Here is a 17,290-nt window from a genome sequence, read left to right as displayed (position 1 = left end):
TCTCTTCATGCAATCATCTTTATAAATCTCATTGGAACGGCACCAAACAAAAGTTCCAGCATCATCACCTTGCCCAACGCTGATTCGCGATTCGTCACTGAATATGACTTTCATCCAGTCATCCACAGTCCACGATTGCTTTTCCTTAGCCCATTGTAACCTTGTTTTTTTCTGTTTAGGTGTTCATGATGGCTTTTGTTTAGCTTTTCTGTATGTAAATCCCATTTCCTTTAGGCGGTTTCTTACAGTTTGGTCACAGACATTGACTCCAGTTTCCTCCCATTCGTTCCTCATTTGTTTTGTTGTGCATTTCCTGTTTTGGAGACATATTGCTTTAAGTTTCCGGTCTTGACGCTTTGATGTCTTCCTTGGTCTACCAGTATGTTTGCCTTTAACAACCTTCCCATGTTGTTTGTATTTGGTCCAGATTTTAGACACAGCTGACTGTGAACAACCAACATCTTTTGCAACATTGCGTGATGATTAACCTTCTTTTAAGAGTTTGATAATCCTCTCCTTTGTTTCAATTGACATCTCTCGTGTTGGAGCCATGATTCATGTCAGTCCACTTTGTGCAACAGCTCTCCAAGGTGTGATCACTCCTTTTTAGATGCAGACTAACGAGCCGATCTAATTTGATGCAGATGTTAGTTTTAGAAATGAAAATTTACAGCGTGATTCCATAATTTTTTCCTCAGAATTGAGTGATTCCATAATTTTTTCCCTCTGCTTGGTCTGAAAAAAATTACCCTTACTGAGTACCACATTTTTTATCTTGATTTCTTTTAGTGTTTCTTAAAGCCATAAAGTTGCCATTTGAAATGACTTTAGTTTTGTGCCATGTCTGCGATCTGCTTTTCTAAACAACATTAAACAACTGAATGAACATCCTCCGAGCCCGGTGATTCCATAATTTTTGCCAGGGGTTGTATAGTCCCCAGGTAGGTAGAGTTCCTTCTTCAATTTCCTCAGTTGCACCCTCCAGCAATGTGTAATGACGAAATTCTCAGTGCTGCCCCCACAGCTATGTGCGGGGACAGTTGCCCACCACGAATATGGTGGCAAGGTGATCGCCTCTCGTTGCCCAGGGACTAAGCCGACTCCTCAATAGCAGCAAAGGGGTGAAGCCACACCGCTGGATGCAGCGATCCCCTCAGGTCGAAGAGCCAGGTACCCTGGGCACCTCTTAGTCAAGACAAAGGCAGTAACCACTAGATCACTGCACTTGACCTTAGCCAAAAACAATAACCCAAATTGGTTTCAGCCTAGCAACGCACCCTGGCCTTCAACAGACAATCGTTGTGAAAATAGGGCTAAAGACTTGCCTTAGGAAGACATCTTGTCAACCATCTAGACACCTTAAAACACCCAACTCTGCTGCTTATTGCAGCTGCAATCCACTCATTTTTTCATCTACATAACTCCTACTTTTTGAACTCCCCTCCCTCTTGCTGTTCCCAGCGCTCATCAAGACCACAGGGAGGGAGGAGACCAAATTAACGAACGAGCAGCTATCTTTCCTTAGCATTACTGCTGCTGATTACTTACCTGCTGCAGGTTGTTCTGCAAACTAAAGATGGCTGCTGCCACACAGCCAGATAAAGGCATGGGGCCCATTGTGACACTCGCAGTGTTCCATTCACTGATTCTATCTGCTGCAAGCAGTCTGCCTGGCTGGCTGAAAAGCAATAGTATGCTCTGCTCAGTCAGACACAGGCAGAACTTTAAAACAATACCACACACCAAAGTTGAGCTTTTTTTTAATCCACAGCAAGACAAGAAAATTAAGAAGTCAGTGCTCCACCAGAGGGAGCCAACATTTCACTAAATAAATCTTAGCGTCCAAAAAAACAAGGAAAAAACGTCTGGTAATCAGCAACGCCTACCTGATGGGTCAATTGAATTGAAACAATAGCAGCTGATGACAAGGGAGATGGCTTGGTAGGTGGTGTGTGCAACAATGTAGCAAAGGACAAATACATTGTTGCATCTTATCACACCTGTAGCAAGCAGCAAAATCCTTGTCTAAAGGCCCCGTCACACTAAGCGACGCTACATCAATCCCGACAATGATACGACCTGTCAGGGATCGTTGCTGCATCGCTATGTGGTCGCTGGTGAGATGTCAAACAGTCAGATCTTCCCAACGACGCAGCAACGATGCGGCGACACGTATCGATCTGTATAACGATGCACACCTATGTGTTTCTGTGTCTGAGTCGTCAACAAGGTCGTTGGTAAGGTGTCAAACACACTGATGTATGCTACCCAGCAGGGCCTCAAAGATCAAAGAAATGTCCAGACCACAAGTTTTGTGACACAACAGCGACCTCAGCAGCGATCTCGCTACGTTTGACACTTAGCAGCGACCAGGCCCCTGCTGTGAGATCGCTGGTCGTGTCGGAATGGTCTGGACATTTCTTTGATCGTTGAGGTCCCGCTGGGTAGCATGCATTGGTGTGTTTGACACCTTACCAACGACCTTGTTTACGACTCAGACACAGAAACACAGAGGCGTGCATTGTTATACAGATCGTTACGGGTCGCTGCATCGTTGCCGCGTCGTTGGGAAGATCTGACTGTTTGACATCTCACCAGCGACCACATAGAGACGCAGCAACGATCCCTGGCAGGTCGTATCGTTGTCGGGATCGCTGTAGCGTCGCTAAGTGTGACGGGGCCTTTACTGTCCATCAAAAATAAAGGGATAGATAAGAAAAAAAGATAGATAGATGATGATAGATGATAAATAGATACATGATAGCTAGATAGAAAAGTATTACATTACAAATTGAATACATTACAATACATAGGTAAAAGCAATGCACACACTAAATATAGCAGAGTTGGTCAAGTTCAGCCAAAACGAGTTTGTCATCTGGCTTGTGCAACTTTTAACCTGAAAAAGCAAAGGAGGGGAAAAAAAGAGCAAACAAAAAATTCCCCAAAAATTCAACAATCACAATAAACAAGATCCATTGCTTTCAATTCATTCTGTGTTTGGAAACTGGATCAGGAAAGGGTTGCACCGGTCCTTGAGGTACTGCAATACCAGGTCAATGCGTGGAGTGGACAGAACAAGCTCTTTTTCCATCTTCCTGTTCTAAAAATCCATTTAATACATAGTCCCCATATAGGGGACATATCATCAAATATTAAACTAATAACAATGGATTTTTTTTCTTTTATTATAATGTTTTTTTATCCATCAGTCTAGTTACCCAAAAAATCAGCTTATCATTTCATCTTGTGTGACTCACCAAATCTCTGGGTTAACGATCATCATATGGACATAAAATGCTTTAATAAATAACATAAGCACATTTAACACTTACAGTACATAATCCATCTTGGGAAACAGCAACGATCATCATATGGACATAAAATGCTTTAATAAATAAAATAAGCACATTTAACACTTGCAGTACATATTCCATCTTGGGAAACAACACATTTTTTCTGCTTTATCCTCACGTATTCTTTTTTTATCATACAGGTAAACTATAAAAAGCCTGGACAAAAGCAATTTAACAGTTTGATTAGATGATACAGCGGTCTTTTTAAAAACAAGTACATTTCTTATGTCCCAGCTTGTCTCCTTTAAAACTGCAAGAAAAATCCAAGTTAAGCGACTATTCTTTTGTCTTAAAAAATCTTGTCCTATAATAATTAATTCATAATTAAAAAGACTAAAGCCCAACAAAAAATCCATCATATCATTTAAAATAGACAAAACCTGTTGTGTGAACCCACAAGCCCAAAAAAGGTGTATTTGGTCCTCTATCCCCCACAACCCTCCCTAGGACAAATCTCACTCACATTAATTTCTCTTCTTCTCAGAAGTTCTCTAGTAGGTAGAACCTCATGCAATGTTACCCAAATCACATCAAATTGTCTACCAGAAACTCTAACTGTTTTAAAAAGTTTCCAGATAAAAGCGGATTGTGTCATATTTAAGAAAGGAATCTTACTTTGCGTTTCTTTCCATCTAAAAACTCTTTATTATTTTATCCTTCTCAGGTGTCCCTAAAGATTCCAACCCTTGAGAGTCATAACATTTCCTTACCGCAACATAATAAAAAGTAATTACCTGAGACCTATGCCTATTCAGACCTATCTTGTACCAGGCACATTTGGCCACCATTCAACCCACTAAATACCCCATCATCTCCACCGTTTTCCCCCCCAGAGAGGGTTTTAAAAACCAGCAAAAAGAAATTCAAATTCAAGAAAAAAATTCTAATTCGAAAAATCATATCCCCCCCATCTCTTGTCTACTCATGACAATCGATCTTCTAATCTTCTGCATCTTGGAGGACCAAAAAAACAGTTTCCTTGTCATTCTTTTCAACCATAGTTTCCCAGGCAGAAAAATAACTCTCGTGTACAATAATAGTGGCAAAATTATGTCCTTAATAACTTTTAACCTTTTTTACCTTTCAAGGAAAGGCCTCAGGTTTTTCAGAAAGACAGTTTCTTTTCAAAATTCTCCTATACCGCTTTAAAACTTTGCTTCCCCCTTAAATATCTTTCAAAAGTTATACCCAATACATCAATTTCATTTTTCTGATCCACTCCATCTACTGTAACCATAATTTCCTTACCAAAGATACATAGCTTACATTTCCCCTAATTTACCATCATTTTCGCTGTTGCACAAAAAATTCTTAAATGCAAATTAGCTCTATTCAAATCAGCCTGGGAACTGCATCCTAATACTACATCATCCATGTACCCCAATGATTTTACTTCACTTCCCCCACTACCTGGAATAAAACATCCGTCAATACATTTATGTTTCTGAATACTTAATAACAAGGGTTCCATTACACACAAACAACACTGGAGACATTGGGCATCCTTGTATAACCCCTCACCTGACCTTAAAAGACAGCCCCACATTACCATTGACTATAACTTGACTACATATAGACTCTCTATTACCTTTAGAAAATTCATTGGCAACCCAAGTTTAGCTAAAAAAGAAATAGAAACCTGTGCGCCACTTTATCAAATGCCTCTTCCAGGTCAATAGATTCTAGAAAAAGATTAAAATTATTATTATTGGCATAAAAAATCATTTCTCAGAATAATTAAATTATTGGATATTCTCCTTCCCAATACTGTACAAATCTGATGTAGCCCAATCTATAATGTACAACTTGACTTAATCTATTGGCAATGATTTTACTAAAACTTTTATAGTCACAGTTTAACAAGGTAATGGGACACCAATTTTTAACCTTCCGCCTATCCCCTTTCTTATGAATTAAAGTAACCACCCCATTGAATCAGACATTGAATAACTTTACAAAATTGTACCCCAACTACCGGCCAATATGCTGAATAAAATTCCACTTGCCTAACTTCTTCATCTTTCACCTCTGACTTCAAAAACCCGTATTCAGAAAGAGGGATCTTATTTTCAACCAACTTACAATATTCTCCATTTTCTCATCAGTAGCAGCAATATCTTTGCCAAACAAAATCTCATAAAACCCAGTTATTCCATTAACCATATCTTCCCCATGCAACTCTCCTTCTAAAATAGAAGTAAAAAACAATTTATTAAAACTCTTTTTAAAAAATATCTTGAACAATGTTTGTTTTCCTCAAGGTGCCTCTCTTTGGACTGATGAACTATTTTCTTCACCCTATCCATCATCCCTTTCTTTATCTCTTCTTTAACTTTTTTTAAACTCCCCTTCAACCCTAATACCCAACCCTCTGAATTTGTTTAGTGTGTCCTACTTCCTCACCAAAGCCGCCTTCTCTTCTTTCTAGCTCTTTCATATCCCATTTTCTTGAAATAAGTAGCAAATTTCCCCTTAGCACAATCCCACCATGACAAAATATTACTAAAATCTTTCTGCTTAGCTAAACAATGATTAAAAAGGGACTTAAAACCCTCACCCACCTCCTCTTCTTGTAATAACTCAATATTGAGCTTCCACAGACCTCTACCAAAGGAAAGCGAATCCATTTTAATAAACTCTGCCCTCATCATCTTGTGATCATAAAAGGTATTTCCCATATGATTACATCTATTAATCTTCACCCCATCAGATGTGAGAATAAAATCTATTACAGATTTACACACCCCACGCTCTGCTATATATGTATATTTCTCATCAGCCTTAACCAAAAAACCCGCATCCTGATATCTAACATCCTGTATTGCATCATTTAATAATTTAAAGGAAATATCCAGCCTAGATTCAGAGGGACTCTCCGTATCCGACACCGATCTTATACAATTAAAATCCCCAGTGATTACTGTAAAAATCTGACCTGGCACAAAAAAATTTAAGAATTTCAAAAAAAGATACCTCTGCCTGTTTCTCTGCTGGAGCATATATATTAAAAATCCTCCCTCTCTCCCCCCAAAAATCAAACTCCAAAATAATAAAATGACCTGGTACAATAATCCTAAACTCATGTACATCAATGCTACTATTCCTAAGCAAAACCCATCCGCTCATTCTTACTGCTTGAACTTGGGGAGCAATAAGACTTACCATTAGTGATGAGCGAACGTGCTTGCCACTGCTCGGTATGTAATAGTGGGGAAGGGCTTAGCCTTCCCTTGGTACTGAGATAGTTAAAGGGAGTGTTCCTGAAGTCAGACCTCTCTGAACTGTTGGTAGACCAAGTTAAGGGGTTAGCTTTACTGGTCCAGTCAGTAGAGTAAAGGGGGAACTTAGTGCCCGGATCAAGCCTTGAGTGATATAGAGCTTGTTCCTGGCATAATTCGTTGTGGGCTGCAGTACCTATAAACGGCCACAAGATGCCACTGTTCTGAGTGCAGATGTCAGGTTGAGTCTGCTAGCAGGGTTGCAGGCAGTGGTGAGTTAATGCTGTGTGATGACAGCTCACAGGGGGTGGGCACATTGACAAAAAGCCTCGGTTTTAGTGTCCAGAGGCCATTAAGAGACAGTACGGGGAATCGTGCGGGCAGCCTGACTATAGTGGCTGCTAGGGTAGACGGGAGCTCTACACCCTCAGACAGTGGGATCACTAATGTGCTAGTCTCCTCACGCAAGAGCAAGAGTCCTGTTAGCTGGTCGGAGAAACTCATCAGAGCGAGTGAGGACCCGAGGCACTTCTAGTCTGCAGGAAGCAGGAAGAAGATAAATAGGACTCCAGGCTAGGACGTGGGGGAGATATTTGATCCAGGTCACTGTTAACGTTACAGAAGAATCTCGAGGACTAGAGATAGAGTCACAAGAGATGCTTCACACAGAGAGGAAACCAGGGCTGAAGATGTTGTCAGTGCCTGTGAGAGAGATGATAGCCTGTCGGGCCTTATCCATTATATCTGCCTGCAAATACTGTATATATCCCTCTTCCCCAAGTAAAGTTCAAGTTCTGGTTAAGAACCTTGTGTCCTCTGAAGTTCTTGCTGCCCTGGTCCCAGAAGAGCAATGCCTGGAGACAGCCGCGATCGGATGGCTTGAAGTAAGTGAAGAGCAACACATACACAGCCACACTTCCGAGGGAGGACACGTATTGTCTGTAGGGTGCCATAGCGAGTGGGGACTACAGCTTGCCCACGACTACCTCGCTGGGGCACCTTACAGGTACGCACCCGAGCATCATGGTGCTCGACAAGCTCGGCGCTTGACGAGTATTTCCGTGTTGCTCGGGCGGGAACTCGGGTCCCCTCCCTCCATGTTTGGCACTCTTTAGAGAGCCAATGAACATGCAGGGATTGCTTGCCATGCACTGTAATGCTGTAGCCATGTTGGTTGTGGGCATTACAGTGAGTGGCTGGCCACACAGCATCATCAGGTGTATATAAAACCGGGCGCCGCTATGCTCATCACAGTCTACCCTGGAATCAGGCAGAGTAGGGAGAGCTGCTGCTGAGTCAGGGAGTGATTTGCTTGTTTATAGTTAGTATAGGTATTCCACAACATATATCTATATCCATCTGAACTAACAGTCCTTCTGAGGACTAATCCAGCGGCATATAATCAGTGCTAGGCAGGCAGGTAGTGTATGTGGCAGACTGCAGTGCAGATACAGCACAAGAGCGTCCATTGAACGTCCTGTCTGCTGCTGCTGTAATAATTACAGGTATTTCTAGACATAGCCCCAGATATCAGGGGCCAGGGCAATTTTTTTTTTATCTTAATCCTGGATATTTGCTTAAAAAGCAATCCAGAGTACACAATTTTTCTGCTCCGCTCTCACTGCAGAATAAAGCCAGATCTCTTCCATATTTCAGCGATAAAAATCCAGAAATTTAAACTGAACGTGAAAAATATTGGCCTCCTTTTCCATTCTGTTGCAGTGTGTCGGTGAAGCTATTCACACTAGGTGTCTGTGTAGAATAATATTAGTAGATTACAGGCCTGCTATTTAAAACCGTGGTTCTCTGTCAGACATATCATCTATAAGACTGTTCCAAAATCATACATTTCTTCCATTTTCATTCTGTTGCAGTGTGTTGGTGAAGCTATTCACACTAGGTGTCTGAGAAGAATAGTATTAGTAAATTACAAGCCTGCTATTTAAAACCATGGTTCTCTGTCAGACATATCACCTATAAGACTATTCCAAAATCATACATTTCTTCCATTTTCATTCTGTTGCAGTGTGTCGGTGAAGCTATTCAGACTAGGTGTCTGTGTAGAATAATACTAGTAAATTACAGGCCTGCATTTAAAATTGTGGTTCTCTGTCAGACATATTACATATAACTGCGTTCCAAAATCAGCCATTTCTCGTGAACGTGGAAAATAATTTCCTCCATTTAAAATGGGCAAGGTGTGTGGCAAGGGACGGGGAAGTGGACGTGATGGTGATGGTGCATGCAGAGGCCGAGGACGTGGCCGTGGGCAAGCTGAAATTGTGCCACAACAAACACCCACATCTTGTTCTCTCGACTTTCCTGTCCCAATTACTAGGGGACCGCAGAACATCACTATTCAACACAGAGCAGTGTCAAAAGGTTGTTGGTTGGATAGCAGATAATGCTTCCAGTCACTTTGCAACCAACACCACCACACTGTCTTCTACACGGTCAAGTCTCAGTAGCCATGAGTCTGGACCGGATATTCCTCACCCCGCCGAGTGCATGGAGACAACTGACCCCACACTTGGACACTCAGAAGAGCTGTTCACTTTTCCATTTGTATATTCGGGCCTCTTGCCCGGCCGGTTTCAAGCGAATCAAGAGGAGAAGGCGTGTAGCGATATCCAAATATTGGAGCAGCCACGGTGGCACGAGACAACGGTGGGAAAGTGCAATTACTGTCCCAAGAGGTGGATGATGATGATGAGACACAATTGCCAGAAAGTCAGGAGGAGGACCAGGGTGCAGAAGTGGAAGACGATGTGGTAGATGATATAGTAACTGATCCAACCTGGCAGGGGGACATACAGAGCGAGGACAGCAGCACACAGGGGGAGGGAGGCATAGCACCACAACAGGCAGGAAGAAGCAGTGTGGTGCCCGCAGACACAAGGCGGGAAAGCGTTCTTTGTAACGCCAACACAACAGAAGTTGCCAGTACAACTGTTAGGTCTTCCTGAGTCTGGTTGTTTTTTAAAGACTCTGCAAATAACCCCAAAAAGGCCATTTGCACCACCTGCCAGGCCAGCATCAGCAGGGGTAACAAAACTAGCAGCCTGACCACCACCAGCATGATCAGGCACATGGCAGCAAAGCACCTGACTAAGTGGGCCGAACCCCAGAGTCCAGCAACAGTGTCTGCAGGTGGCACCACTGCTTGTTCCGCTGTTGTGCATGCACGCCAATCCCTGTCCATGGCGCATGCCAAGATGCCTCCCACCCTGCACCTGTCATTGAACACTCTCAAATAGCACCATCAGCAAGCACATCCACGTCCTTGTCCCAGCTCAGCGTTCAGTTGTCCCTACCCCAGTCCTTGGAACGCAAGCGCAAATACGCAGCCAACGGCCCACAGGCCACACTACTAAATTCACACATTTCATGAATGCTTGTGCTCGAAATGTTGACTTTTAGGCTCATGGAGACGGAAGCTTTCCGCAACCTGATGGCGGCGGTCGTCCCTCGGTACTCAGTCCCCAGCCGCTACTATTTCTCCCGGTGTGCCATCCCTGCATTAGATGAGCATGTGTCCCACAATATTAGATGTGCCCTCAACAATGCAGTTACTGGGAAAGTCCACCTAACCATGGACACGTGGACAAGTGCTTGTGGGCTGGTTCCGTACATCTTGCTGATGGCACATTGGGTTAATATAGTGGAAGCCGGGACCCAGTCGGACCTTGGGACAGAACACGTCCTCCGGACGCTGAGGATTGCGGGCCCTAGGTCAATCAGGGTTGCCCTCACATTCTACAGTTCCTGCACCTCCTCCTCTTCAGCATCCATCTCAGAAATGACCACATCAGTTGCAAGCTGGGCACACTACAGCACTGCCTCGGCCAAGCCAAACCGCACAACGCTGAATAGTTGTGGACAGCTCTGAAAGAGAAGGCAAATCTGTGGATGACACCGCTGACCCTACAGCCAGGCATGGTCGTGTGTGACAATGGTCGAAACCTGGTGGCGGCTCTGAGGCGAGGCGAGCTCACACACGTACCATGCCTGGCCCATGTGCTTAACCTCGTGGTTCAGTGGTTTCTCAAAACTTACCCGGATGTGCTTGTCAAAGTACTCCACCTGTGTGCCCATTTTAGAAAGTCAGCTATAGCCTCCGCCGCCCGTGCTTCAGCAGCATTTGTAGCTTCCAGCTCACCGACTGATCTGCGATGTCCCCACTCGTTGGAACTCTACATTGCAGATGTTGGGAAGGATTTGTGAGCAGAAGAGGGCTGTTGTTGACTACCAGCATCAACAAGGCCGTCAGTATTCAGTTCAGACCTCAGGAGTGGACATGGATGTTAGACATATGTACCATCCTCCAAAACGTTGAGGACTCCACCAAGATGGTGAGCGGCGATGATGCCATAATTAGCGTCACTATCCCGCTTCTCTGTCTTCTGAAATGCTCTCTGCTCACAATTAAAGAGGATGCATTGCAGGCGGAGCACGATGAGATGGCGCAAGGAACCATACAGGGTGATTCCACACAGCCAAGCCTCATCTCATCCCAACTTGGATTGGGTGACAATGAGGGAGAGGATGAGGAGGAGGAGGAAGAACAGGCAGGAGCTAGTTTCCTGCGCTATAGACAGTACTACCTGCACAACTGTAATACCGTCTGTTCAGCGAGGATGGCCTGAGGACAGGGAGGAGGAGGAAGAGGAGAATAAAGAGGAGAGCATGGTCGGTTGTCCTCTTGGTGAGGACATGGAAGTCTTGCCTCTTTGCAGTCTGGCACACATGGCTGAGTTTATATTACGCTGCCTTTCCCGTGACCCTCACGTTGTCCAAATTTTGGGTGACAGTCATTACTGGTTGGTGACACTTCTAGACCCACGCTACAAGAAAAATTTCTGTCTCTTATTCCCACGCTGGACTGGCCTAATAAAATGGGGCAGTACCAGAATGCCTTTGTTGCGGAATTATTAAAAAAATTCCCATCTGAAAACGCTGGCGGCAGAGGTCATAGTTCGTTGAACAACCAATGAGTACATACACAAATGAAATCCAGCAGAGGCAGGGAAACACTGTCAAAGTTCTGGGACAGTTTTCTCAGACCCTCGCATCACGGGGTACTCTCACAAGGAGGGAAAAGTTTCGGAAGATGGTGAGGGAGTACCTTGCCGACCATACCAACGTCCTCCGTCATTTCTCTGTGCCATATAATTATTGGGTATCCAAGCTGGACACGTGGCATGAACTGGCTCTCTATGCCTTGGAGGTCCTGGCCTGCCCTGCCGCTAGCGTTTTGTCAGAGCGGGTTTTTAGTGCCGCTGGTAGAATTATAACCGATAGGCGCATCCGCCTGTCAACTGAAAATGCTGACAGGCTGACTCTTATAAAAATGAACAAGGGCTGGATTGGGACAGATTTCTCAACACCACCGAATGATAGCAGCGTAACATAAACTCAAATACAGTGTCTTTTTTTGGGAGGTCTAAATCTATTTCCATGCACCTCTGTCTTCACACCCAGACATGAGTATACGCTTCCTGATTTTGTCTATTTGCTCTTGTCTTCCTCCTTCTCCGCATCCTCATCCTCCACCACCATATCACCACCATATGTACCATATCAACATATCTACGCCTCTTGCAAGGGGCATTGGAGTTCCTCCAAATTGTTGGCAGCCGTTGCTTCACTGCCTAGCCAAACAGTATGGGAGACCCTCTCCTTTCTAATGGGAATATGCCGTTACTGTGGCCCAGCTCTATGTGTCTTTAAATTGTTAGTAGGGTTATTCCTAAATTTTGGCAGCCATTGCACTCACTGCATACCCTATAACTGAATAGCAGACCCTCTCCTTTCTAATGGGAACATGCCGTTACTGTGGCCCAGCTCTCTGTGTCTTTAAATTGTTAGTAGGGTTATTCCTAAATTTTGGCAGCCATTGCACTCACTGCATACCCTATAACTGAATAGCAGACCCTCTCCTTTCTAATGGGAACATGTCATTACTGTGGCTCAGTTCTATGTGTCTTTAAATTGTTGTCTTTAATATTGTGTCCTTAATATGTCTCTTCAACGGGGTATTGGGTTGCGTCCAAATTTTTGGTAGCCCTTGGAGTCACTGTATACGCAATAACAGTATAGGAGACCCACTCATTAATAATGGGAACAACAAAGAATAGCCGGCTGATGGCTCTCTAACAATAGCGAGGGCCGACTGCTGGCCCTTTAAGATTAGTAAGTGCCGCCTGATGGCCCTATAAAAATAGGCTTTGTGACTTTCAGAGTCCCTCCATCAGGGTCGGACTGGGCTGGCGGGATACCGGGAATTTTCCCGGTGGGACCCGCCCCCTGCTGCAGAGGAGAGGGGGAGAAGAGAGCAAAAAAAAAATCACGCTGGATATATGGGGGTGTCAGGATGGATATATGAGGAGGCAGGCTGGACACATGGAGGCCAGGATGGATATGTAGGGGGAGCAGGCTGGACACATGGATATATGGGTGGGGCAGGCTGGACACATGGAGTCCAGGATGGATATATGGGGGGGCAGGATGGATATATGGGGAGGTGTCAGGATGGATATATGCAGGGGGGGCAGGATGGATATATAGAGGGTAGGCTGGACACATGGAGTCCAGGATGGATATATGGGGAGGCAGGCTGGAAACATGGAGGCAAGGATGGATATGTGGGGGGGACAGGCTGGCCACATGGGGGGCTAGGATGGGTATATGGGAGGGGGCAGGCTCGATACACGTGTGCTAGGATAAATATATGGAGGGGTCAAACTGGACAAATGGGGGCCAGAAGGGATATATGCAGGGGGGTGTCAGGATGGATACATGGAGTCCAGGATGGATATATGGAGGGGCAGGCTGGAAACATGGAGGCAAGGATGGATATGTGGGAGGGGGCAGTCTGGCCACATGGGGACTAGGATGTATATATGGAGGGGGGAGGGCAGGCTCGATACATGTGGGCTAGGATAAATATATGGAGAGGCCACCCTGGACATATGGGGGCCAGATGGGACATATGGGGGTGCCTGGCTGGACAAGGGACTTAATTACTGTTTGGGGGCCAGATTGAGGAACATACTTTATTAGTTTATGGTGGCCAGTGGGGAACATTATTACTTTCGATTCCAATTATTATTATTACATTATTACTTCAGTAATATAATTTACTTTTTAGGAAACTGTTTTCCATGGGATGGGACAAAAGAGGAGTCCTGTTACTGTGCTGAATGGCACTATGTTGCTTTTTTTCTTCAACTGGTGTAGTGTAGAAGTCGGGGGGGAGTGGGAATATTCTCTAGAAGAGATCAGTTATTGATAACTGTGTGTTATTTTCTGCATAGTCGATTCCTGGCTGGAAGAAGTGATGGCTGTCTGTGCCTGATGAAGAAGAAAAGCGAAGATGAAGGACTTCACCTAGAGACGTCACTGGTGAGTCAGTGTATTACATGTACACTTACACTACACACGTGGTCAAAATTGTTGGTACCCCTCGTTTCATGAAAGAAAAATCCACAATGATCACAGAAATAACTTGAATCTGATAAATTACAAACTTTTGAAAATGAACAAATGAAAGTCAGACATTGCTTTTCTGCTTCCACAGAATTTAAAAAAAAAATAACCTCATGAAATAGGCCTGGACAGAAATGATGATTCTTCTTAACTTAATATTTTGTTGAACAACTTTTTGAGGCAATCACTGCAATCAAAGGATTCCTGTAACTGTCAATGAGACTTCTGCACCTCTCCACAGGTATTTTGGCCCACTCCTCATGAGCAAACTGCTACAGTTGTCTCGTGTTTGAAGGTTGCCTTTTCCATGTTTCAGCTCTTTCCAAAGATGCTCAATAGGATTTAGGTCAGGGCTCATAGAAGGCCACTTCAGAATAGTCCAATGTTTTCCTCTTAGCCATTCTTGGATCATTATCCTGTTGCAAGACCCATGACCTGTGACTGATACCAAGCTTTCTGACACTGGGCAGCACATTTCTCACTAGAATCCCTTGATAGTCTTGAGATTTCATTGTACCCTGCAGAGATTCAAGACACCTTGTGCCAGATGCAGCAGAGCAGCCTCAGAACATAACAGCCTCCCCCATGTTTCACAGTAGGGACAGTGTTCTTTTCTTGATATGCTTCATTTTTCTGTCTGTGAACATAGAGCTGATGTGCCTTGCCAAAAACTTCCATTTTGTCTCATCTGTCCATAGGACATTCTCCCAGAAGCTTTGTGGCTTGTCAACATGTAGTTTGGCAAATTCCAGTCTGGCTTTTTTTTTTTTTTTCAACAATGGTGTTCTCCTTGGTCGTCTCCCATGAAGTCCACTTTGGATCAAACAATGACAGATGGTGCGATCTGACACTGATGTTCCTTGAGCTTGAAGTTCACCTTTAATCTCATTAGAAGTTATCCTGGGCTCTTTTGTTACCATTCATATTATCCGTCTCTTTGATTTGTCATCAATTTTCCTCCTGTGGCCACGTCCAGGGAGGTTGGCTACAGTCCCATAGATCTTAAATTTCTGAATAATATGTGACACTGTAGTCAAAGGAACATAAAGCTGCTTGGAGATGGTCTTATAACCTTTACCTTTAACATGCTTTTCTATAACTTTCTTTCTAATCTCCCGAGACAACTCTTTCCTTTGCTTCCTCTGGTCCATGTTGAGTGTGGTACACACCATGTCACCAAACCTCACAGTGAGTATCTGTAGCCCTATATACAGGCCCACTGACTGATTACAAGATTGTAGACACCTGTGATGCTAATTAGTGGGCACAACTTGATTTAACATGTCCCTTTTGTCACATTATTTTCAGGGGTACCATAATTTCTTTCCAGGGCTATTTCATGAGTTTAATTTTTTTTTAAATTCTGTGGAAGCAGAAAAGCAATGTCTGACTTTCATTTCTTCATTTTCATAGATTTTTAAATTTATTACTTTTGTCAGATTCAAGTTATTTCTGTGACCATTGTGGGTTTTTCTTTCATTAAATGAGGGGGGTACCAACAATTCTGATCACGTGTGTGTATAGTATATACAGAGCTCCTGTGTATGTCACTGGTGATCACTGTATTACGTATACACTATATACAGAGCTTCTGTGTATAATGTCACTGGTGACCACTGTATTACCTGTACACTATATACAGAGCTGCTGTTTATAATGTCACTGGTGATCACTGTGTTACCTGTACACTGACACTATATACAGAGCTCCTGTGTATAATATCACTGGTGATCACTGTATTTATTACCTGTACACGAACACTATATACAGAGCTCCTGTGTATAATATCACTGGTGATCAGTGTATTACCTGTACAATGACACTATATACAGAGCTCCTGTGTATAATGTCACTGGTGATCACTGTGTTACCTGTACACTAACACTATATACAGAGCTCCTGTGTATAATGTCGCTGGTGGCAATAACAGTGTTGTTAGTATTGTGGTTTGTATTCATGATCAGTATTGTAGTATTTGGTCACTTTGGGGTGGTAATATGTGGTCTGGTCATGGTGTGGCCGTATTTGTTCCTTGTATGTGGTATTATTCAGTCACTATGTGGTGGTAATATGTGATCTAGTCATGGTGTGGCGATATTTGTCCCTTTTGTATGTGGTATTATTGGTGTTGATATAGTGAAGTGTGTTGGGTATGGCGGTCATTTTGTTCTTGCTGATATTAGCTAGGAAAAGATTTTTTTCCATTAGGCCACAGCCCCACCATCAGTATTTGGTTAGTATTTTTTCTCAGGAGTCGCTGCCAAAACAAGTAGTGGGTGATAAATACAGAATTGGTGACTTGTTTCTATTATACCTTTTGTCTGATTGTTCCTCATCTAGTTTTGGCTCCCACTCATGAAAAAAAAATACTGACCGGATACTGACCAAATACTGATAGTGGGGCCGTGGCCTTAGAGATTAAATACTTGGACCAGAGCGGCAGAGATGCACTTACAGGGGTTCTCCGGTGAAAACAAGTAATCACCTCTCCACAGGATCAGTGATAATATTGATTGGTGGGGGTCTGACTGCTGGGACACAATTGGCAGAATGTGGAGTTTTTCTCCCCATTAGACTGGAGCTCATGTGAGATGCGACCACTGATCCATTCATTCCTAAAGTGGCTGTGAGCGCTGCTCTTTTTTGGAAGCCCCCAAGAGAATGAATGGAGCTGCGGTCAGACGTCCCAGCTGTCGCTGCATTTTACAATGGGGATAAGTGTCCTGTCAGGGATAAAACTTCCCCATTCTTCCGATAGGTGCGTTTTCCAATGTTCGGACCCAAACGATCAATAAGTTATCACCTATCCTGTAGAGCCCATGGATCGGTGATAACTTGTTTTAACCAAAGAAGCCCTTTAATGCAAACTACCGTAATTGTACATCCCAGTTATAGTGGTGCACAGTAGATGTGCAGGAGCCGCCAGTCAATGCTCCACTATAACAGGGATAGCGGATAACAGATATTTGCATATGGCTATAGGTGGGCCCCTAGAGTCAGTTCTCCCTGTGGGCCCCAGACACCCCAGTCCGACCCTGCCCTCCATCATAAATGAAACAGGATGTGTCTGATGATGTGTCACACACCACATTTCCAGATAAGGTTGTAAAATGTTAAAATGACATTTCCTGGTGAATGCATTTTTCTAGGTTGAAAGCAATGCAAAAGTGCAAAAATGCATCAAAAACGCTACGTGTGAACATAGCCAAGGTGTGGAGGAGCATTTTT

General features: G+C 43.7%; 1 protein-coding gene and 1 non-coding gene across 2 annotated transcripts in view; one reads left to right on the top strand and one right to left on the bottom strand.

The window, feature by feature from the left end:
• SLC23A1 (solute carrier family 23 member 1) overlaps nt 1–17,290 on the top strand; it is a 457,722-nt gene that overhangs the window by 50,574 nt on the left and 389,858 nt on the right. The window contains exon 2 of the mRNA XM_073652114.1: nt 13,891–13,978. The gene's annotated coding sequence lies outside the window, so the exon portion shown is untranslated. The remainder of the gene's footprint in view (nt 1–13,890; nt 13,979–17,290) is intronic.
• Nucleotides 3,019–3,200, bottom strand: LOC141168043 (U2 spliceosomal RNA). Its single transcript, XR_012251798.1, has one exon. It is a non-coding gene; the product is annotated as a U2 spliceosomal RNA (small nuclear RNA).

This window comes from Phyllobates terribilis, unplaced genomic scaffold (assembly GCF_046119375.1).
Source record: "Phyllobates terribilis strain yellow unplaced genomic scaffold, ASM4611937v1 Scaffold_11__3_contigs__length_659146591, whole genome shotgun sequence".
Taxonomy (NCBI): Eukaryota; Metazoa; Chordata; class Amphibia; order Anura; family Dendrobatidae; genus Phyllobates; species Phyllobates terribilis.
This window is presented reverse-complemented; position numbering and strand designations above follow the sequence as displayed.